The sequence below is a fragment of the Callospermophilus lateralis genome, chromosome 2, assembly GCF_048772815.1.
Source record: "Callospermophilus lateralis isolate mCalLat2 chromosome 2, mCalLat2.hap1, whole genome shotgun sequence".
Lineage (NCBI taxonomy): Eukaryota > Metazoa > Chordata > Mammalia > Rodentia > Sciuridae > Callospermophilus > Callospermophilus lateralis.
This window is the reverse complement of record NC_135306.1, coordinates 66,532,955-66,557,346: the sequence shown is the minus strand read 5'-3', so window position 1 is coordinate 66,557,346 and position 24,392 is coordinate 66,532,955.

The following is a 24,392-nucleotide window of genomic DNA, read 5'->3' as shown; positions in this document are numbered from 1 at the left end:
CCAACAGTTGGCTGATGGGTTTTTGGTGGTTGGGAAAACAGATGTTGTGTTCCTGGCATAAAATAATGATGTAGATTCTGCCTATGCAATCCAAAGTGCGAACCTAGTGATGGTTCTGACGGATTGTCTTTTTCTCTCTCTACTGAGTTACGCTTTATCATTCAGTTGGAATCCTTCAAGAGGTTCTGCGAATCCTCCAGCAGTGTCAAGCAGTGTCCTTCATCTTTGCAGTGGTTCTCTGATTTAAACAGGCATCAGATTTACTGTGTGTGATGGGGCTTGTACAGTCCAGCTTCCCGGGCCTGACTCTTGAGATTCTGGTACACCTGGTTTGGCTGATTGTTGGGAGTTTTCATTTTTAATAAGCGCCCCTAGTGATTCAGTTGCAGATGGTTTTCTGAGAGTCACTTAAGAAGCAGTGATCTATAGTTTCTTCTCCTCCCTTACTTCCTGTTCTCTTCTGTGCCCACCTTCCAGTGTTTTCCAGAGGAAAGGAGTTTCTGAAGATGAGGGTCTCATTTCATCTCCTGTAACTCTGCTAGTAGGTTTCATCAGATGGTACATTATGTTGTAGATCCTTCTCATACCTTTTAAATATTTTTGTTCTGATGAATTCCAAAGGAATACAAATTCAATAACTAGAAAACTTGTAAAAATTTTGGGAAGGAACAAATAAAAATGATCACTAGACAGAACCATTGTCAATATTTTGGGTAGTTCCTTTTCTTCTCTCTTTATATAAAAATTGAGATCAAATGTACTAGAGATCATTTAAGGTTTTTCATATCTTCCATGTTTGACTGGTGTCCTAATTGGGGTTCTAATTGCTAGTGTGGACATGAAGGCATTCTCTCTTTATGAATCTCCTGTTTGTTATCACTTTATATACCTCTTTAGAAGATTTGTGCAAATGTTTTTTTTTCTTTTTTCTTTCTTTTTTTTTAGTTAGAAGTGGACAGAATACCTTTTCATTTTATTTATGTGGTGCTGAGGATTGCACCTAGGGCCTCACACATGCCAAGACCTCTACCCGTGAGCGAGCCACAATCCCAGCCCCTGTGCAAATGTTTTTGTTTTGTCAAGAATAGATACACTTAACAGATGAACAACTGTTTTAAAAATTCTCATTGGTTTAACCCAAGCAGCATAATATTCATTTCAGGAGATTCCAACAGAAGTCATTTATTTTGATTGTTTTTGTTGAATTTATGTTATTAATAACTCTTTGTCATCTGCAATTAGTCTTTCATCTTATTGTGGAATAGGAGGACTCTATGGCATCAGATGCCCATTGTCACAGTGGTGGTGGTATATGAAGAGCCTAGATATTCAGCTCTTTCAATCAGCCAGGAAGCTTTGGTTGTAGGCAACAGAAAGTGACTCTGACTAGTGTGAAATGGGTGATTTACTGGTGTATGTGGGTAGTTAGTTGAATTGAAGGAAATGCAGAAGAACTGAGCTTCATTGAAGATGGGAAGGCAGCTAAGGAGATCTAGGTGACAGGTGCCAAAGGGTGGACTCAGAACTGGACTCAAAGGGTGAACTCTCTGCACTGGACTCAGAACGAATCTGCAGCAACAGTGTTCTGTTACTGTGCACTTATCTATTTGTTCATTTGTTGATTGCATATTTATTGAGTGTAAAGCATTTCTTTTTAGGTTCTAAGGTTACAATAGTGAACAAGCATAAAATGCCTGACATCATGGAGCTTATGATACCCTAGATAGAAAAGACAGACTAGCAATAAACTAACAAGAAAAAAAAATGAATAAAATGTGTCACATGTTAGATGATGATATGTGTTATGGAGAGTAGATGAAGTAGGATAAGGGGTGGTGGTGGTGATGCGATTTTAAATTGAGTGGCTAGAAAAGTCCTTGGAAGGTGATGCCCTAGTTAAGACCTAGAGCAAACTCGGAATGTTGGGAGATAGCTTTCCTGGTAGAGGGGAGAGTGCTGATTTGCATTTTAAAAGGATCACTCTGGCTGCTCTGTTGAGTATTCTGAAGGGAACACACAGAAGGGGTCCAAAGTAGAAAAAAGCCAGTGATGAGAGACCTCCTGCAATTTTACAGGTGGGAGATGATTTGGGCTTGGGTGAGAGCCATCTCAGTGAGCAATCTCAATGAGAAGAGATTGGTTTGGGAGCTCTTTTGAAGAAATGGCTGCCAGTATTTCAAGGTAGTTAGGCTATGGGGCTGAGAAGAAGGCACAAATCAATGATGACGCTCAGGTTTTGTTGTTTTTGTTTTTGCCTGAATAACTCTTAAGATGGAAAACCTGCAGGAAAAAAAAATGTGGGGCAGGGTATGGGAGGGTTAAAAACTTGCTTTGGACATGTTATGAGCAAGACCAGATGGAGGTATCACAAATAGGTAATTGGATATGCAAGTAGGCAGTTGGGGCTCAAGGGGAGGTCTGTGCTGAAGGTTTTAATTTGGGAGACATCAGTAATTGGTATTTATATCTGTGGAGTTGGTTGATATCTCTTTGGGAGTGAGTATAGGTGGAAAAGAGAAGAGTCTTGAGGGAGAGACTGGAAAAGGGGACTGAGAAGGAGTTACTTAATTGGTTGCCACAACTTGTATTCTGTGGCCATGGCTTGATCTGGGAGCAGGTGCCCCATGGTTGATAATCTCATCAAACCTGTAGGCAGTGGTGGAGGTGGTTCCCCAAAGTCATTATCAGAAGAAATGAACCCTCTGTACACATGAACAGCATACTCCTCTCTCCAGAACTTCATATATATATACACACACACACACACACACACACACACATATATATGCACACACACACACACATTTTTAGTGCTTTTCAAAAAAATATATGAGTTGTATATTAGGTACTAAGGCACATGGATGTGAATTATATAATGATATTGAATCCTTGTATAATTATTTCATTTCTTAATAAAAATAAACACAGGAGTCCCCTCTGTCTTTTGAAATCTTGAAACTCTTGGTATCCAAGGATTTAGCTGCTGAATTGGATACTAGGGTGTAAACCTTTAAGGCAAAGATTGTGTCTTATTTGTCTCCGTGTCTGTCCTGAACAGCAAACATAGAGTTTGACATAGGTGAGGTGTTATTTGCTTAAAAAAAAAAAATCAGTGCATGAATCATTTAAGACAACCAACACCTTTTATCTCCTTCTTGTATTGGCTAGTATACTTACCAGGATACTTACTTTTAAGATAGACATCTAGATAAAACTGTCTTAAATAAGAAACCAAATGTATTAAAATGCGGCAATGGCTGGACACCGATGTCAAGCAATACGTTCACGTCTCCCTCTCACTTTTGATAGTTCTTCCTTTTTCAAGGGCACCATTCCCATACAGGATCTCTCCCCACCCCTGTGTCTTTGTCATAAGGTAGTCACCAGCAAGTCAAGGTTTACGATTTACTGGCTTAGAAATATAGTGGAAAAGAAATATCTTTTTTCCTGAAGAAGTTCTCAGACATGGGTCATGTTTCTGTCTCTGAATCCATCACTGTGTGCAGGATGATGGAGCCTTTTCATTCTCTAGGCCTGGTCAGGTGTTCACCTGGAGTGCTGGGACCTTGGGGGGAACTCCACCCAAATTGCATCAGCAATTCCCCAGGAAAAACTAAGGTGCTAATTGCACTTGACAAAAGAATGGATAACTAGAAAGCAGAAGTGCAGGATCACCGCCCTAAGTATGAAGTATATCATAGGAGCAAGTGAGGGAAGGAATTTCTTTTGACTCTAGTGGTGACTATTCACACTGAGACTGTTACATCTGGTTTTCTGGTCTAACATAGTTTGCAGTGAGTCGGCAAATCATAAGCAGTTGTGTTTTAACTTTTTAAACTACAGAACCACTTGGACAATACTGACAGCCTGTTTCTCTCCCCTCTGCACCTTAGGCCTGGGAGAGCAGGTCCAGGCCTCGCTTTGTCCTCTGTAGGCTCACAGGCTGAGGCAGCCTGGAACCCTGCCCAGAGGACACCCTGTTAAAGACAGAGATAAAGTTATCATGGGCTTGGCCAATTCTCCTCTGGATTTTTTATGGTAATACCATCAGCCAAGGAGACAAAGCAAGACCTCGTGCTTTAGAACAATGAAGCCCCTTGGTGGAACGCCACAGACTTTGGAAAAAAGAACGACTATAACCCTGTGGGGAACTCACTGTAATTTTGAAGGTGTTTCACTCAGGAAAGGAGGCTGTGATTTGTGAAGCAAGACTAATCTGCTCATGGGAAGCTGCAGCATGAAATGAGACAAGGTGTGATAACCTGTCAAGTTCCAAAGAGCGATGATTTAGGGGGAGATAGCGGCTTGAAAATGTGAGGATGGGTGTTACTAACTTAATCCATATGATGCCTTCAAAACAAAAAGTATATTAGGGGCGAAAGGCATGAAACAGACATTATTCATTGTCTCCAGGTGAGATTTCTCTTGTGAGTTTACAAGCAAGCGTTGGCATGCTGTGCGCAGACATTTGTACAATAGATTAGAGCACCCAGATCGCCACAGATGAAAAGTAGGGGGAGACACCTTTGACTCTTTCCCTCCCCCTGTCTAATTTATCTATCTCATTTATTCCAGACAAGGGCTCCTTTACTTTGTGGAAATTAGAGACATCTGTAGTTATCCAACCCGAGTCAAGCACAATCAAAGCTCACGCTGCCAGGTGTGAACAGATTGCTTGTAGGTCAGGAAGGTGACTCTTTTCCTTCTCCTCCTCTTGTGGGCACCATCTCCAATCATCAAGAGGTGTTTCCCAGGAGTGGGTGGGGAGAGGGAAGAAGAATTGGTGGGAGAGGCAGATGCTGGCTGGACCAGGATGACTCATACAACTGGCAATGTGCTTCCAATTCCATAAAACAGTTCCACAGCCCCTGCTCTGGATTTTGGGGCTTGGGGTGATTCTGCAGAGAAGGAGCACAGCTCTTTGAATGCTCCATATCTGGGTAAGGCTCCAACTGCAACGACTTACTTTTTCTAAGATGTTCATGAGCATCCCCCAGACTGGGGAAAGACCTTCCAAGTTTAGGAGACAGATTGCCAGAATGGTCTATGGCCCCTGGGAAGATGGAACTACAAGAAGGTTCTAATTAGAGAGAAAATGGGAATGGGGTTCTAGAGTGATTCTCATATTTTTGTTTTAAATTTGAAATTTTATTTTTAAATTTAAAAACTGATGTATAGATCCATCACTGGGGAATATTTAAGTAGTTTAGAATCACTTGGATATGTCACCTACCTTTCCTTTTTAATAGACATTATGTTTCAAAGCAGTTTTAGGTTTACAGTAAAACTGAATAGAAGATACAGGAATTTCCTATATACCTTCTGCCCCTAAACATGCATAGCCTCCCCTGATATCAGCACTCCCTACAAGAATGGTTTATGTATTACAACAACATTCACCGACACGTCACCGCTGAAGTTCATAGTGTACATTCAGTTTCACTCTTAGTGTTGTGCACCCATGGGTTTTGACAAATATGTAATGACATGCATCTGCCATTATACACAGAATTGTTTCACTGCTCTCAAAAACTTCTGTGCTCTGCCTATTCATTCTTCCCTCCTAACCCCTGGCAACTTCTGCTCTTCTCACAGTCTCCATTGTTTTGCTATTTCTAGACTGATTCTCGTTGAAATCATACAGTTGGTAGCCTTTTCAGATTGGCTTCTTTCACTTAACAATATGCATTTAGGTTCCTCTGTCTTTTCATGGTTTGATAGCTCATTTATTTTCAGTACTGAATAACATTTCATTTTCTGGATATTTCATTCCTATATGGTTCTGAAATGACAGGTTTGCTCCTAAGGACAGGAGCAAATGGGGCAGATCTGGAGGACTGCATGAGACATGAACACATAGAAGCTTTCTTCTACTTGCTGACCCTGGAATGTCATTTGCTGCAGTGGTTTCAGGAGTATGGAAACCTTTTTTGTCTTTCCCCCTTTAATTTTTCTACTAGATTTCTGCTATCTTCTTTGAGAACAGGGATATCAAGTGGCAGGAAAAGGAAAAGAGCATGGAATCTGTGCTTCAGAGGATCTGTGTTTGATTTTAGTTCTGCTACTTAGGAACTATGGGTTCTTGGGAGAACCATTTTGCCTCTGTTTCTGAGCTATGGGTTCCCCATCGATGAATGGAAGACAGAGATCCCAACTCAAGGGAAACTTGTGAGAATTAAAATAGTGTGTCTTGTACCATTTCCTAATCTGTGCAGTGCCTTTTCAAGTGTTAATTTAATAATTGTTCCAAATGAAGTGAATGGGTTCCTGGTATTCTGGTTTTTGGCTTTCTTCTACTGTGTTCCTAGCTATTCCAGTAATGGGGATGGCAGGGCCATTTATTGTATCTTCATTTGCTGAAGGGCACTTTTTGCTAAACATGATAATTTTCAGGGGCTATATTTGCTTTGCACTTTTAACTCATTAATGATCTTTCCTACACCCTAACACATCCCATGAGCCCCCTAAGTCATACACTGGAGATCTTACAGGTTGACCTAAATAGATACTTGTCCCAAATTCAAGCTGTACCACCCTGAACTCAATCATAGCTGCCACAAAACAAACTTCCCCATTATCTGACAGCTGATTTTTAATATATTACTGGTTAGACTGTTTCCCCTGAATCTCTTGGGAGCAAAGCCAGTTTTGGGCGAATTTGAGGACACTGTTGCTTATGTAGACCCCCCAGAAACATAAACATGCCACAGGAGGTCTCATACCCATTACTAACTCCTCACAGAGGTCTTCATCAACTGGGAACATATTGATCTTTTCTCTAAGCTGTTCCACTGAAAATGCAATGCAGAAAGTCACTGCTGAGACCACTTATTGTTAGATTGCTGTCATAGAGTTTGCTTATTAATTTTGAACCTCTCTGACTCTCATCTGAGTGTAGACTTGGATCCTCCAGTATGAGGTAACCCTGTAAGGTCAGAGACACACAGCCCCTGACCTTTGTGAGAGCAATGGTTGGAGTACTTTGACTGGGAGGGGTATGAAAATAGTCCAGGGGCTTCAGATAAAAGGTCAGAATTGATTCCTAAATACTCAGCAATGGGAGGAGGAGATCACATCAGCAGAGCATGTGTAGACTTCAAGGCCATTGGGCCAACACTGGCATTAGAGTATTGCAGTGGGTTTGGATAAGGAAAGAGGTCCAGCAAAGAGAGAAGTTTGAAGGTTTATGGTTCCTAGTCTTTAGAGAAATGAGTTTCTTTAACCTTGATGTATTTGTTTTGAATCCTTTTTGGAAGCAGACATAGATATTAAAGGAAGAAAATAGATATTGAGGAAGAAAATTGGGGACTCTCTCAAGAAACTCTGTCCAAATTTATTCATAAAAAAAGGGAATTTTCCGGGTGTGGTGGCTCCTGCCTGTAATTCCAGATACTTGGGAGTCTGAGGTAGGAGGATGGTGAATTTGAGGTCAGCTTGGGGAATTTAGCCAGATCCTGTCTCAAAAAACAAGCAACAACAAAAGAGGTAGGAATCCTTTCTAAAGGATTCCTGATAGGCATTTAGTGTATGTATGTCTCAACACTTTCAATGACAGGGAATTTCTTAATACACATGGAGGAACATGGAACGATTCTTTGTCTTTGCTAGATTCTTTCCTCTATTGGCCACGTCTCTGAGTATAATTACTCTTTAAAAAGTTTTTCACTTGGAATCATTTTCATATTCCTTCCTTGGTTTATCCCACTCCTGGGTGGACAGTAGCTTTAAAATATGGAACACAGAATTTGAATAGTGTACTTGGGTGTGCCCAGGTCAGTAAGGCTGCTTTGGGACTTATGTTCATTATCCGGTCACCATGCTTCTCATGACATAGGCCTGGATGGTCTTGGTGTGCCTTTTTTAGTGGCTATGTACTTCATTATGTTGTTCACTTAAGTTTGTGGTCAACCAGTCATCAAGAGCTGTTTCCTGCAAGGTCAGAGCAAGACGAGTCTCTTGATTCAGAAAAATTGTTTTGACTTTATGACTGTTAATTTATTAATGGATATGTAGACTGAGCCTTACACACTGGGATCATTATGAAATGTAATGATTTGAAATTTATGCAATCAAGAGAATCCAGGGTTATTTATCATTTCATTAGTGAATGCATATTGAGAAACAAAAGGCATAGTTCTGGTTTTCAAGAAATATATTATCCAGTTGTGGGGAAAAGACCAAGATTTAGGGAGCAGTTGGTAGAGACGAGGATAAATGGTAAAGGGTTCTTTACACCAAAAATGAAAAGTTAGGTGGGAAAAAGAAAAGAAAGTTTCGCAGAGGCAGAGGGCACAAGACCTGAGTGAACTGGTACAGATGGTTGGGGTGGGTTTAATTGAGTGATTAGTGTGGAGTTAAAGCCCAGGGGAGAGAATGCCCACTGTCCCTAACATCTGTAAGGGCAAAAAGTGTCTGAGGAGCAGGTAACGATGGCGGGGGGCTACAGGGCCCACTACAGGTTAGTGCTCATTTGACCTGCCTTGAGTGTCAGGTGGAAGCAGTTCTTTTGCCCTCTGGTATCAAGTGGGTACAAGGCCTTGCTATGCAGGGGGTGAATTTAGCTTTGAGATGAGAGCCTCAGGGGAAGGGGTAGAATGGCAGAGGTGCTACTGAAGGAGGTCTAATCTGAAAGTGGTGTTCAGGACAGATTAGGAGCTGGGGACATATAATAAGAGAGCAATGATCACCATCCTTGAAGAAGCATTTTGAAGGAGAGAAGACAGGATATATTTGATGCGTGGAGATGAGGAAGAAGGTTTAGATAAATAGGACTTTAGTAATGCTTGGTTGATATGGATAATCATGATTCCACGGTTAGAGCTGAAGAAAGAAATGGTTTGGATGAGATGAGATGGTTTTGCTTTGGGCCATTTTGGGTGGTGGTGTGTTGCAGGGACAGCCTTCAAATGATCTGGTCCAGTAAACCATGTAGAGATGGGACCTAGTAAACTGCCACTGGAGAGAAGTGTGTCAACATGAGAATAACTTGTGAATGTACTTGTCTTTCTTTCTAATGCATGTCTGGTATTTGGCTGTGAGTAAGCTGGCAAATGTGTTTCTGGTACAGAACTAATGAGCAGGGACTTCAGAGTCAGAATGATCTGGGATTCAAACACCAGCTCTGCCCCTTACTAGCTGTGTGACTTGGGCAATCAGTGTGATTTCTCTGAGCCTCAGGATAGTCATGTATAAAATGAGGAGTAGTAATATTAGCCTCACAAATTATTTATTTTAGAGTGTTAAAATGAATAATTTCATCTGCAAATAAGCGTACCATGGCACATAGTACTTCACATGTCACGGATGCTGTCATTGTTATCACTGCTTCCTGGCTGTCTGTAATGACTGCTGTCTACCCAACACTGGGACTCTCAGGAGTTCGTGCTTAGGGACTGAGGCTGTTCTGAGTATGGGGGTCTTGTTGATAAATATTTCATCCCTCTGGACCTTCTGAGTGGGAATAGAAAAGCAGTTGCTCCTTCCTGAGAGCCTGGTTGGAGAAAGATGCCCTCGCCAGACGTGGGGAATATTGGCTTTGGCATAGTCCTCAGATCCTACCTACTTCTTGTCCTCCACAAAAGGTCTAGCTTTGTGCAGCTGCCATAACACACATATAGCTCTTCCCAGGTCCTTACCCACTGTCCTTCCCTCACCCCAGAAATTGTCTCAGCTCTGACCATGATGAATTTGAAATGACCAGGGGCAGTGGCCAAAGCACACAGCACTAGGACATTCCCCAAACACTCCAGATCCCATACAATGTGGGCTTTAATAGCCCTTCTGTGCCAGGGGCTCCAGATGCATTTTGGGCACTTACAGGTCACTTGGCAATAGCTGCAGGACCACATTGGAATTAACAGGCCAGCTAGTTCACATGCTGCTGTGTCAGCAAGTGCTGCACATGGACAAGCCGGAGTCTGCAAGCCCGGGTGTGGTAACGTGTGTGAAGGCAGCCGAGCTTGCACCAATGCAGCAAACCTAGGAAACATGAATGGGGACTCTGGCAATTTTTGGAGGAGCCAGATTCCTTAGCCCAGGACTTCAGAGACTGTTTGCCCTAGAGGGATTTTCCCCTCCTATTGAAGTAAAAGGTGAAACTCCTGGTACTGTATGAAAGTCTCCCTTCATATGTCAATTCATATGCCAACTTCTTGGGGAAGGACATTACCTGGACCATCTGCTACCCAGCCCCCATCCATGTGTGCAGCGTTTCAATTGAAGGACAAAGCAACTGCATTTCATTCCTCTGGACACATGATTTGAACCAGAAAGGCTCTGGGCTGTGTGCTGGCACCCACCAAATCCCCGTGGCTATGCTCATCCGGTCATTCCTATTTGGCACTTGGTAAGTGCAGTAAGTAGTCCCTTTATGTACTTAAATGTCATTGTGGGTAACATTAGGAGAGACAGATTTGCATAGGTAAGCCTCTCCTAGAGTATTTCTCTGAAAGCATTTACCTATGAGAAATGTGCAAGCCCAAAGGTAGGAGGAAGCTGGGGGAGGGGTGGGAGAGGAAGCGGGAATTGGGTACTAGAACATATGCTTTTCAGCTGCCCTGGGCAGACTGGAGCAGCTCACTCCTGGGAGAAGGGAGGCTCTGCAGGTTGCAGTGTGGATCGGAGAGATTTATGCCCTGCACACGGAATACATATCCATGACTCTCCACGGCACAATTTTGAAAAGGTGATTATGGGTCTGACATGAAGGAATATTTTATATGAAATTGCTGAAAGATCTCTGGGCACGAAGCAATAATCACCTTAGTACTTTAGAAAGTGTTCCAATTTGTTTCTCATTGGCTTCTTGGCAGCTGGGATTTGCATGCCATTTAGCATCTGATCCTGGGCATCCTACATGCCACCACTCTGAGTATAGGGGCTCCCCTTGAAGAAAAATGCACTGCAGTTTGGGGATAAGTCTCAGTAGCTTTCAAAACGTGCAGAGACTTGGAATCTATAATTCTACTTTTTGGGATATTCCAGGGGAAAAAATCAGAAAAAAATGTTCTTTGGAAAGATGTATCCTCAAAGATTTTACCCTAGTCTGATATTTTTTGTATCTGACCTTTCAGAATGTACTGCCATGCAATTGTGTGTACATACCCATTTTAACAAAGAAAAGCTGGAAAAAACTTATGTGCCAAAATAGAGGATTCCATGTTTTAAAAAGTACCACAGAATATTCTGTTTTATTAAATTAGGAAAATAAGCTGTAGAAAGGGATATGATTCTATATTTAGTAAATGAACATACACATATGTATATGGGAATGAATTCCAGAGGGACATATAGAAACATGCAAAGATGGCCATCCTTGGATGGTAAGAATTTGGCTGAATTTGCTTTGTAAAGCATTAGCCTGCCAGCATTTGCTGTAATAAACATGGATTTCTTCCCCTGTCTATTTGGTCTTTCCCCACCAGGGCTACTGCCCTGAACTCTGAGTTAGTGCTCATTTGATCTGCATCGAGTATCAGGTGGAAGCAGTTCTTTTGTCCTCTGGTATCCAGTGTGCAGGGCAGCTCTTGCATGGGCTGGAACTGCTTTTGAAAGTAGGCTTAGGTGCAGAGAAGGGTAGGCAGTTCCTCTGAAATTATAGTTGACGCCAAGGAAAGAAGCCATTGGTTAATTGACATCTTTTGTCAGCTGAGGTAGGGCCACCATATCAGACTCGCAAGGAGAACATGGACCTCTTCACCATTGCTGCAAAGGATTGTGTTTTGTAGTTAAATGTCACTGTACCAGAAGGTGGCTTTGTTTTCTGTTGGCTTCTCATTTTTCTTATTAAATTTGTAATATTCATTTACATGTTGATTTCGTTGGCATTATGAGTCTTTGCCTCTGAATCTAAACAAAGGATTCAGAAGCCCTTGGAATCTGGTGTATGTACTTTGTCATCCTAGTTAGCAAGTTGGCCTGAATTTTTTTTTAGTGTAAAGATTTAGAAATTGAACTGATTCATTATTGCTATATAGTTGCCATCAGAAAACTCTGTTACAGATTTCTTCCTTATATTTTATTTTTTAAAAAATTTAAAAAATTTATTTGTTTTATCTTCTCCAACTCCATCCATTTACCTGCAAATGCCATGATTTTATTCTCTTTTATTGCTGAGTAATATTCCATTGTGTATATATGCCACATTTTTTTTATCTGTTCCTCTACTAAAGGGCACCTATGTTGGTTCCACAGTTGTTGGAGAAGATAATGCTAAGTGAAGTTAGCCAATCCCCAAAAGACAAATGCCAAATGTTTTCTCTGATATAAGGTGACTGACTCATAGTGGGGTGGGGTGGGGGGAACATGGGAGGAATAGACAAACTCTAGATATGGCAGAGGGGTGGGAGGGGATGGGAGTGGGCAGGGGGTTAGCAATGATGGTGGAATGTGATGGACATCATTATTCAAAGTACATGTATGAAGACATGAATTGGTGTGAACATACTTTGTATACAAGCAGAGATATGAAAAATTGTGCTCTATATGTGTAATAAGAATTGTAATACATTCTGCTCTCATATATTTAAAAAATAAAATCAATTAAAAAATTTATTTGTTTTAATTAGTTATGCATGACAGCAGAATGCTCTTCAATTTACTGTACACAAACAGAACACAGTTTTTCACTTCTCTGGTTGTATACAAAGTAGGGTTACACCATTTGTGCAATCATACTTGGACCTAGGGTAATGATGTCTGTCTCATTCCACTGACTTTCCTATCCCCATACCTCTCCCCTCACACCCCTCCCCTTTGCCCAATCCAAAGTTCCTCCACTTATCCCATGCAGCCCCCCCATTATAGATTAGCATGAACTTATCAGAGAAAATATTTGGCCTTTGTTTTTTGGGTATTGGCTTACTTCATTTAGCATGATATTCTCCAACTCCATGCACTTACCTAAAAATGCCATAATTTTATTCTATTTTATTGCTGAGTAATATTCCATTGCATATTTGTATAGCAGTCTCTTTATCTATTCATCTATTGAAGGCCATCTAGGTTGGTTTCACAGTTTGACTATTGTGAATTATACTGCAATAAACATTGATGTGGCTGTGTCACTTTAGTATTCTGTTTTTTAAGTCCTTTGGGTATAAACCAAAGAATGGGATAGCTAGGTCATTCCAAGTTTTTAAAGGAATCTCCATACTACTTTCCAGATTGCTTGCACCAATTTGTAGTTCAACTAGCAGTGTATGAGTGTGCCTTTCCCCCCACATCCTCACCAACACTTATTGTTGTTTTTATTCTTGATAGCTGCCATTCTGAGTAGAGTGAGATGAAATCTTAGAGTAGTTTTGATTTTATTTCTCTAATTACTAGAGATTTGAGCATTTTTTTTTATATATTTGTTGATCAATTGTATATCTTCTTCTGAGAAATGTATGTTCAGTACCTTAGCCCATTTACTGATTGGGTTGTTTGGTTTTTTGGTACTAAGTTTTTTGAGTTCCTTATATATCCTGGAGATTAGTGCTCTATCTGATGTGCGTGTGGTAAAAATTTGTTCCCATGCTGTAGGCTCTTAACCTCATTGATAGTTTCTTTCGCTGAGAAGAAGCTTCTTAGTTTGAATCCATCCCATTTATTGATTCTTAGTTTTATTTCTTGTGCTTTGTTTTAGGAGTCTTGTTAAAGAAGTCGGGGCCTAAGCTGACATGATGAAGATTTGGGCCTACTTTTTCTTCTATTAGGTGGAGGGGATTGGCTACACCTTCTTCTATTTTTCTTCTTTTAGGTGTAGGGTTTCTGGTCTAATACTATATGTTCTTTTTAAAAGTGATATGAGAAGGGCTCAATTTTAAATGTACCTGCCCTCTAAGTGTCCCTGATTTTAAGTAGTTCTTGTCACATTCCACATTACCACCTTACATCCAGAGAAATGAAGTTTGATTAGAAGAAAATGCTCTAAGATCATTTCTAAAGCAAAAAGAAACTCCCTTCACTTATTATTATTATTATTGCCATCATCATCATCATCATTATTTTATCATGTGCTATCCTGGAGAAAAATCAGTGTAGCTATTCCTAAGCAAAGGGCCCAATGCTTACCTTGTGCAAATGAAAAATTATGTCTCAAAAATCAGATCTCAGTTTCTGTGCCACCACACAATAAAACAATGAGTGGCTACAATATCTGCATTAAAATTATAACTGGAATTTCCTTTGGTATTTCTGGTGTTGCATGGGTGAGATGTGTTTCTGGGAGTGAATATTTGGACAGCCTTCATTTTTTTTCCCAGTTTCAAATCTATACTAAAGATTCTGGGTATTTTAATTAGATCTTTGGCTGCTGTGGCAAAAAACCAAAACAAAACAAAACTTGACAAGCACAATTTTTCAGGAGGAAAAGTTTATTTTTTGGTTACGTTTTCAGAAATCTCGGTCTATAGATAGCCAATTCCATAGCTCAGGCTCCAAGGTGTGGCAGAACATCATGGTGAAAGGATAGGGCAGAGGAAAGCAGCCCAGGACGGGCAATCAGGAAGCAGAGAGACAGCTTGGCTCACCTGGGACAAAATATATACTCCAAAAGCACACCCCAAGGACCCCCCACCCTACCTGCCTACAGTTACCACCCAATAAGTCCCTATGAGGGGATTAATGCACTGATTAGGTCCAGGCTCTCATAACCTACTCATTTCATCTCTAAACCCTCTTGCATTGTCTCACACATGAGGTTGGGGGACACCTCACATCTAAACCATAAGAATGGGAAAGGGCAGTAAAGCGGAATAACATTTATTGGTGACCAGATCATGTTTTAATTCCTTGTTTCAGTCCATGTCTCATTGCAGAGTTTCGATTGCAGTTCATTGTTGTGATACTGCAGTTTGGGATGAGCGGATGGAACATGAAAGCAAAGTGGTGCTGCTTCTCCCAGAGCTAGCAGTTTGTTGCTCTTAATCTGTTTACTTTTTAACTTACAGTATATAAAAATTTTAATCAAAAGTCAAATTATTTTAACATTGTATAATATAGTGAATGTTTAAAATTACTGGATAGAGTCCTGGCTTAGAAAGAGACCATCTAACTGAGTTTTACAACTTTACAGATAAGAAAACTGAGATGAGAAGTGTTAAGGGATTTGTCAAGGTCACACAGAATTGCTGATCAGGCCCAGGAGCTCTCCACTGCTGTGTGGAGAGTTCTCCGTTACTGGTTGATGCCTTCTGAGAAGAGTTTTGTGTTCAGTTGACTTATTCCTCACCCTCACTGAAGTTCAGCCATTGCATGGTTGGTGTTCTTGCCAGGGATTTTGGCCACAGCAAGGAATTCAACCGTACCCTACCTCCCTACAGTTACCACCTAGCTAATCCCCCAGTGGATCTATCTACTGATTAGGTTTCAGTTCTCATAATCTAATCATTTACCTCTGAACATTCTTACATTGTCTCACATATGAGCTTTTGAGAAACATCTTACATCTAAACCACAACAGATGGTTTAGGAAGTGAAACTTTCCACCTGGATCCGATGAAAAGGGCAGGAAGAGCCATGCTTTCTGTATTCAGATGGCTCTATCACCATGAATCTATATGCCTATATCCTACCTTAGGCTCATATCTATGTTGAATCCTGAATGAGTGATGCAAAATAGAAACTCACTATGTAGAATATAGGAAAGCTGAAGTTTTGATGTAGCCCAACCCTTTTGGAACTTCCCACACAAGAAGAGAGAAGGCTAAAATGACTCATCTACCACTAAAGAGATGGCAGGTGAATCAAAAAAACCTTGTGACCAGTGACACTAAAAGTCACTGACTGATGCAAACCACTTTTGGCAAAGAGAGCTGGACTCCACAAGAGTCTTAGATCCCATTTTTCTATGTCTTGAAGTGGATTTCAAGTTAAACTCCATAGGTGGCAATGTGATGTTAGTGTATAGATAAAAATGTATGCAAGGTGCTGATATATAGAAAAAATATACAGAATTTCTATTTTCCTCTGCCATGAATTAATGTGTATGTTCTGTTGTCAAAAGTTCCACCATCCCCACCCCTCATTCTTTCTGGGTTGGAGTTTTCTTATGGTAGATAATGGCAGATATCATGTTCTTGCCTTGGTAAAGTTGCTCACAAACCAAATATCTCTCAGCCCAACCCTTACCACAGTGCTGCTTTGCTTTTCTACATTATTAATTGTTTGGAAAAACTGTGTTGGAAATTGAAAATATTATTTATATACAGATTTTTACAAATAATGTTTAAGTTTTCAACTTTTATTCTGGATAAAAGTTGAAAGCTGAGAAAGCCAAGGATCTGAGGGGCAATATAAGTTTGTCTAGGGTATGCAGCCACAGTGACAGTGGTACTTAAACATGGGACTTGGGCTCCATTTTAAATGATCTTTCAGACATATCAGAATTGATATTCATTTCCTATGATGGAGAAAAGCTGGGGTAGCACTCTTGTTTGACAAATGTTCAAACTAGGTATTGCTGTTAACTTTCTAAGCTGCCCATAGATTTAAAAATACTCAGGAATTTATTAACTAACTCTTCGATGATGGAGCTCAGTAGCAACCATGTTAATTAGACAGTAGGATGATTCCTATGGCCTTCATTGTCAGCTGATGACTTTCTTGTCTTCTTGGTCTACCATTGTCTTGGGATCAGAGCACAGTCTGTCAGTCTGAAGGACTTGGTTTAGGTTCCCAGCTATGCCATATGCTAGCATGTGACATGAGGCATGTTACTGAATATCTGTGAACCTTGGTTTCTTGAAAATGGAGAAAAATATGTACTTTACAAGGTGGTTGTGAGATTAAAAGGAAAAATGTAAATATAACACTCAGCACAGAACTTGACTAAATAAATAGTAACTATTGCTATTATTATTATTGATAGTTCTAAGAATGAGACAATGACATAAATTGTATGAAAGGCTGTCAATTTTAAAAACACTTGGAATCACAAAGATCATCTATTATTCAACCATCTACATCATTGAACGATACAGTTAATTCCCATAATAGCTAACAGAGTAGCTCATTAAGAAAGGGAAAAGGGTCTCTGGCATCCAAGTTCTAGCCGGAGCAGAAAGAACAGTTGATGGTATTTTCCTAAGGGACCTATGTGAAGCAGACCTTTGGAACTGCCACGTAACATGTAAGTCAGCAAAGCAGGAATTTGAACACATATTGATTTGGACTTGATAGCATGTTGAGTATTTCTAATATCACTTGCATGAATATCTCTGTGATACTAAAAGATAACAGTCCCGAAATCCCCCTTGTTGTTTAGAAGATTTATCATGGTGTCAAGCAATTATGAAATAGATTCACTTGTTTAATAGAGCAATGGGTCCACTGAGTTATTAAAAGACAGAACTTTCTGTCAGTGTTAGGGATCCTTTAAATGGAATTGACAGTGTTGATGATTTGAAAGTGTTTATTTATGTATTTATTTAGCTTTTACAAATAAGATGCAAATTATATGCAAACTAATGAGTTACAGGGCAAATTCATAATCATGATCTCATTTTTGGCTATGTTGTTTTACAATGAATGGAATAGAATATGGGAGAGTTGATTGATACCAAGATGATTTATTCTGGATTAAATTTTGTGCTCTATTAGTGAAGAATAGGTTTGAAGGGACTATTTAGAAGAGGCCTACCTCCTCATTAGGTAGTGACCTCTTCTTTCTAATCCTCATTTTGCAAAAGGCATTCCTAATCTTACCCTCAAGACTCAAGATATGTTTTCTCCAGCAATTAGAATTATATGCAAGCCCTGATTAGTCTTAAAAAACATTTAAATTTGAGATTCTCCCTTGGGGATGAATTGTTTTGTTTTTATTAGTTCTGCTCAGCCCTTTTGGTTACCTTGTGAGAAACAGCTGTCTCCTCTGTTAGTGTGACATGAAGATTTTCGTTGTGAAGGACCAGAGACAGGGAGAACAAGAAGAATGAGGGAAAGACAAGAGTAGGGAGATGAATGAAACCAAGTGGAGAGGCAGGAGAGACGGGATTGATAGAAAGAGATGGAGAGATATAAGTTATGGGAGACAAAGATGGAATGATGGAAAGAGAAAGAGACAGTAGGGACAATGGAGAGGGAGAAAGGGGAGAGAGAAGGAAAAAAAAAAACCAAGAAGGCAGGACCCCAACTCCTCCTGGGCCCAGCAGGGAGCTGGCAAGAAAGAATGTGAAGCCAGAGGGACATATTATCCAGAACCAGGAATTGAACCTAATTGTAAGCAGACTCTGCCCACCCCCTTCGGATGAGTGATGGACTCCTGGCATGTGACCTGGCTTGGCAATCTCCACCCCCTGTCCGGGCTGCCATAAGGAGATACGTAATGTCTAGAGTGATGGGAAAGTCATGCCTGCAGATGGTACAGATGGAGCTGCCTCATAAAATGACTCACTGTGAATCCTCACTGAAATCTCCACTATAAAAATGATAATGGAAAAAGCAAAAGAAAGCCTAAATGGGCTTGAAAGAAATTTGTTCCAGCTTGTGTAGCTCCCTTCAAATTTTGAAAAAGACCCTATTAGGAAATGCCAGCAAGATAATGTATCTTCTTCCCTCCCACTCGAGCCCTCCCCCACCTCCACGTCCTTTTGACATCAGAATAGAAGTGAAAGCAGCAAGGGAAAAAGAGGAAGAGTATTGGAGGAAGATGTAAGAATTATTTATGAAGCAGGAAGGCTGATGTTCTGGGTTGGGACGCTCTTTTGGAAGAAAGGGAGTGGTGTTTTGGAGAGCAAGGAGGCAGCCTCTCAGGGAGAAGGAGAAGTTGTGTTTTGCTTGGCATCTGGGATAGGATGTTGCCAGAGTGGAGGGGGCTCCCAGTGAGTGAGGTCAGATACTGGACAAAGAGGCATGTAGCAGAATTAGTCATCAGACCTCTGTAGCAAGATGAGGAAACTTTTAAATCTGAAGAGCATAGAATCTAACTTATTGACTTCTTCAGTGTCACCCAAAACCATGATATTTCTTTTTTTTTAAATTTGGTTATTTATTCTAATTTGTTATACATGACAGCAGAATGCATTTCAATTCATAGTACACATACAGAGCACAATTTTTCATTTCTCTGGTTGTACACAAAGTAAAGTCACACCATTTGGGTCTCCATACATGTACTTAGGGTAATGATGTCCATCTCAATCCACCAAGACCATGATGTGTCTTAATCTGATCAAAAATATAGCTCAATTTTGTGGATACAAAATCTGCCGGAATTTGAGGTGATTATTCAATGGAAAGTCTTATGACTTCCATCTCCTTGTGTTCCCTGGTAGAGTTGGGACTGCTTTAGGTGTTATCTAAAGTAGAGTTACAGGGTGGAGAGACAGGCATGGTGGCATCTCAGACTCTGAGCAGCACTTGGAAGCTGGGTGCAGTAGATCTTCATGTACACGATGATCTCATATTACTGATGATGAGTATAAGGTGGGTCAGAAGTTGTGTGTATGAATATTGTGCATAGAGACAATTGCAGGTCAGAAATGGCCCAGGCAGACAGTGAAGTCATGGGTGCCTTACTAGTGTAGTTGGGGTGTGTGGAGACCTAGTGCATAATTCCTGATGGTGCAGAGTCCAATGCCTGGGGTGTACAGCATGGCTGAGACACTTAGTGGGATGCAAAGGGTAAGAATGCCCTGTGTATGGGTCAGGTTTGGCTTAGGGAGGGGATGGGGTATGTGGTAGGTGGTATAGGATGGCAGGAAGGGCCTGGTGGCAGGTATGAGTTAGGGAGCTTGCAAGGCTTCCTAGGTTCCTTGGCTGTAAGCAATTGCCTTAGTTCTTGGTTCTGTCAGATGGGGTGGAGACAAGCATGCTGATGTCTTTGTTGTTCCATCCTGATGTGCTCAGGAACTGGGCTAGGCCTGAGACCTCCCGGTTGTTGGCATTGCTTCTAGGGGTGGGTGGGGAGGATTTACTTGATTGTTACCTGAAGGTGGTTTGTGTAGTTAGTCCACAAGGCAGAAGTCTTGGAAGAAGGGCCGGAAGTGAACAAGACACTAGAGAGTTAGTTTCCAGCAGCTGAAGGGCCCATATAGGGCAGAAGACTGGCTAAGGTGGCGTTCATACCTAGAAGGGCCTCCCAAATGAGATGAGTCTCGTTACAGCCAGAGCTTTTGTTTAGTTTCATTTGTGCTGAGGGCCAGTGTCCCTGTCTGTGCCTGGGTCCCCGAGAGTAGAGAGTAGAGCAGGTGTGGGGAATACTTGCTGAAGGCTGTGGCAGAGTTGGGAGGAGAAGTGGCAGTTCTGGGGAGACAGATCTTCACATCCTCTGATATTCAGCTCTACATTTTCTCTGATTTTCCTTGGAAAATGTGTCTTAAACATCTCTTCCTTGAATGAGACTTATACATAAAGGAGAGACTGTTCTACTTCAGGTTATATTAAAAGATCTGACATGAGCTGGTTTCTCCATTAGCTGATAATTAATTGACTCTGTCATGTATACACAGGGTACTTTTTTATTTCATGTGTTCATAAGTAATACTAAAATGAAAGTCAAAAGGTATATATTAAATATCCCTCTTTTTGGATGGCTGTAAAGAACACAATTGATTATTTCTAGTTATAGCTTAGGGCACATATTGTCATTTTTGTCTCTGTTTTGATACAACTCTACATTGTTATTTTTTGTCATTATCTTCCCAGTTTAGGAGGGAGTTATGTTCATGTGGCTGTGTAGCCATCTCTTAGGTTCCTCCTCTATAAATGAACCCTGATTTCTCATCATCCCTGGTCATCATTGTAGGCATAGCAACTACCATTAAATTTTGTATCCGTTATGTTTCTAGATTTAGATAGATTCAAAGTTAGAAAATTGAGAGTTGCCTAATGAATAAAAAAATCTTGTCCTTTGTGTCCTTGGATGATGTTGACGATGTTACTGATGCTATTTCCTGTGCAGGGGTGTGATTGGAAAGATTGATTCTGCTCATCCTTATTTGCAGAGAACATTTTGAGACCCCAGGGGCTGCCTCTGCTTGGCCCACCTCCCATCCCACCTCACACACTTAGACTTTTGAACCCCTTGGGCCTACTGTTTTCTGCCTTTTCTGAATGCTTTGTGGCATCTTGAAAATGGTTGATTCACAAGTCTTATCTCATAAGTGAGGTGATACTTAGAAACAATTATGAGACAGTTATAAGTGAAGAATAGAATTCATCATTTACTAAAAGTTTGGGGAGAATTATCTGAAATTCATATGTCTGGTTCCTGAAGTAAGTAGCTTCTAGAAATAAGCAATTGTATCAACATTCTTAGTGAAGATTCAGGTGCAGGATCATTATTGTATGTTTTATTATGCTTTTTGGATTTCCTCCATCCAGAATTCCATCTTCCTCTTTCTGCTTCACAGGTTGCTTATATAACATTTTGGATCTTATTTTCTAGCTCATTGTATCTGTAGGCTAAGCTAAGCCTGGGACTACATGCTCTGAGCATTTGCTACCCTAGAAGGATGGGCCCTATTAGGATGACCTTTTGTAACTGTGGAGGAGACTTTGTGTGATTCTTTACACAATGACCTTATGAACCAAGAATAGTTCATGTTAAGTGTTCTGCCCTGTCTCTGTAAGCATGTGAAAATTGTTTGAGTCTGTGTCCCCAGTTTTAATTTGGAAAACAATTCATACTTCTTTTCTCAGGATCTTCCTGATCCTCTAGCTGGGCTGGCGGTGGTGCCCCATGATGCCCCAGCTGGCCGGGCTGGCACCAGCTTTAGCCTGTACCTCCATGGTCCTTCTCACCCTGGAGTTCCAGTTTGCTTCCTGATCCATTAGCTTCCAGGGAGGAGTGGTCTTGGCTTTGGATAGGAATATATTACTTGGGGATTAAGACTGTTTAGCTTAGAAAGATAAAACGTTTCTCAGTGACCTTATTTCAGTCTCCTTATGGTGTATCTGGGCAGTTTGGGTTAAATACTTGCCCCAGCCAAGGACTAGAAGAAATCTCCAGAATGCCCTTAAAACCTTCCCCTTTTCCCCTGCACCTAGCCTGAGTAACAGACAAATGAGCAACTGGTGGTGCTTCCCTTCCCTATTACTTCCAAGAGAGGATAGGGTTATGCTCCTGATTTTTCTCTTGATGGCCCCGAAAGGCCCAGTTACCTTGCTTTTATAGGTTTCTGATTTATAGACTAAATCTACCTTTTCTTTCTTTCTTTTTTTTAAACTTTTGCTCATTTTTATATATAATTTAAAACGTTTGGAGTTAAGGCAGTCCTGCTGGAAGATTTTCTTGTAGCCTCTTTTGCCATTAAACTTTTATTTAGTACCCCTATAATACCTTTGTTTTTCTGCTTGTAAAAGCAATATGGAAAAGTATAAATAATTTATTTCCTTATGCCGATTCCTAGAAGCAAAAATACTGGGCTTCATGTAGAGCATAAATATTTCAGAGATTCTTAATATACTTATTAAAAATTATATTCTAAAAAGTTTGCATCCATTCACATCCTTGACAATTGAGTAAATTAACAATTTTTTAAAATTAGAATCAATATTGTTTCATCATTAATAGAGTCTTTGCTAACTTGATGGGCAAAATTATTATTTTACTGCATTTAATTACTAAATAGCTTTAATAAAATATATACATAAGCAAATAAATATGTATTTGTTAGCCTTCTGCACCTGACCTCCCCCCCCAAGGATAGAAGTGTGACATTATTGAGTGCTGAAGTATATTTATCCTTCCCTTGTTTCCCTTTTCACTTTCTATTGTTATTGTTATTGTTTCTATTGATCTCTATGCAGAGATCATCTATATTTTTCTTTAGAATTTTTTAATGATTTCATGTGAAAACAGATTTCTTGGTCTGAATGGCATTTGTTTTAATATGACTGTGTAACTAAGGATTTAAATCATCTTTTTATTAAAGTCAGTCATCAATTTTTACTAGCACCTTAGTTGTAAACAACAGGGTATGCTCCAGCTAAATTAAGCAGACATGGGATCACAGACTCACTGAGCTTGGGGGTGACCTTCTAGCAATGATGTTCAGAGCTGGGCCATAGGACTGGTTGTGTGAGGAATCTACCAGAGTGGGAAGGGAATTTTTCTGGAAATTATTTAGGGAGTACAGTCCTCACAGTGTAAGAAATTATCATAATACAGGGAGCATGGGCAAAGAGTGAATGATTGCATGTGACAGACAGGTAACTGATCCAACTGTCCCAGCATTTTTCGCCACTGATTAGTGATGTTACATTTCTCATTCACATGTTAAATGCATGTTCACAAGAGTATATATTAAAAGGGTCAGTTTTGGTGTAAGACATTAATTTTTTTTTGATTATTTTATAATCCTGTGCTCACACCACAAGTTTTAAAATTTTTTGTATGTTTTACCTACCACTTGTGTATGGTGCATTTATTTTTCAGCTGTTAGCTGTTCTTGCCTAATTAGTCTTTCAGATGAACTTTAAGGTTGTTTTATCAATTAACAAAAAATAAGTTAAACTGGTATTTTGATTAGCACTGTAGTAATCCTTCACATTAGCTTGACAAGAATTGACCTTATTAAATATTTATTCTTTCCATCTAAGTATGTGGTATATGTTTTCATTTAGTAAAATCATTTTTAATGTTCCTCACTAAAGTTTTCTACATAAACATATTTATATTTCCCATTAAAATTGTCCCCAAGTATTATATATTACTATTAATCTAAATCTAAACAGAATCACTTTTGCTGAGAGCCATAGCCAAGTAGGAATGACGCATGGCAATTTCCTTGTCAGCCTACCCAATGTTGCTTAGAGGGAGGACTCTCCATTGTGGAAATGGGCTTGCCTTGGACCCAGGTCATTTGCAGTGACATTGCATGAATGTTTGAGAGTTTTAGTTGAAAGGTGACCCTGCTCAGGGATTAGGGTGGATCCAGGTTTAGGGCGGTTCCAGGTTTAGGGTGGATCCTGCTGGGAATAGGGCATATCCTGCTGCCTCAGGTGCCGGATCCTTGAGTTCCCGTTGAGTTCTCGTGGGATTCAGAGGGTATTTGGTACGCAGAGCCCGGTGGAGGGTGTATTTTCCCAGAATGTGCGTGTAGAGTGCCCGTGACAGTTCGGGAATAAAGAGCTGCTGTTTGAATCTACAAGGCTTTTGTGGTGGCTTGGTTATTTTGTGCCCAGCCAGACTGCGGCACACTTTTCCTTTTATTTTCTGTTTTTTTCCCTCCTGGTAAGGAAAGCCATTAGATTTTGCATATGTATTTTGTGTTAGGCACTATAAAAATGTATTAATTCTAAAAGAACTTAGTTAATTTGGAGTTTTCTAAGCAAACACGGATATATGCAAATAGTAATTTTGGGACATGATAAAGTAAGCAACTAAAAGACATGAAAAATGATTTATTCATAATTAATTCAATAAGTTAGGTGTAAAAATACCCTGGAAGGGGAGATGGTTCTAA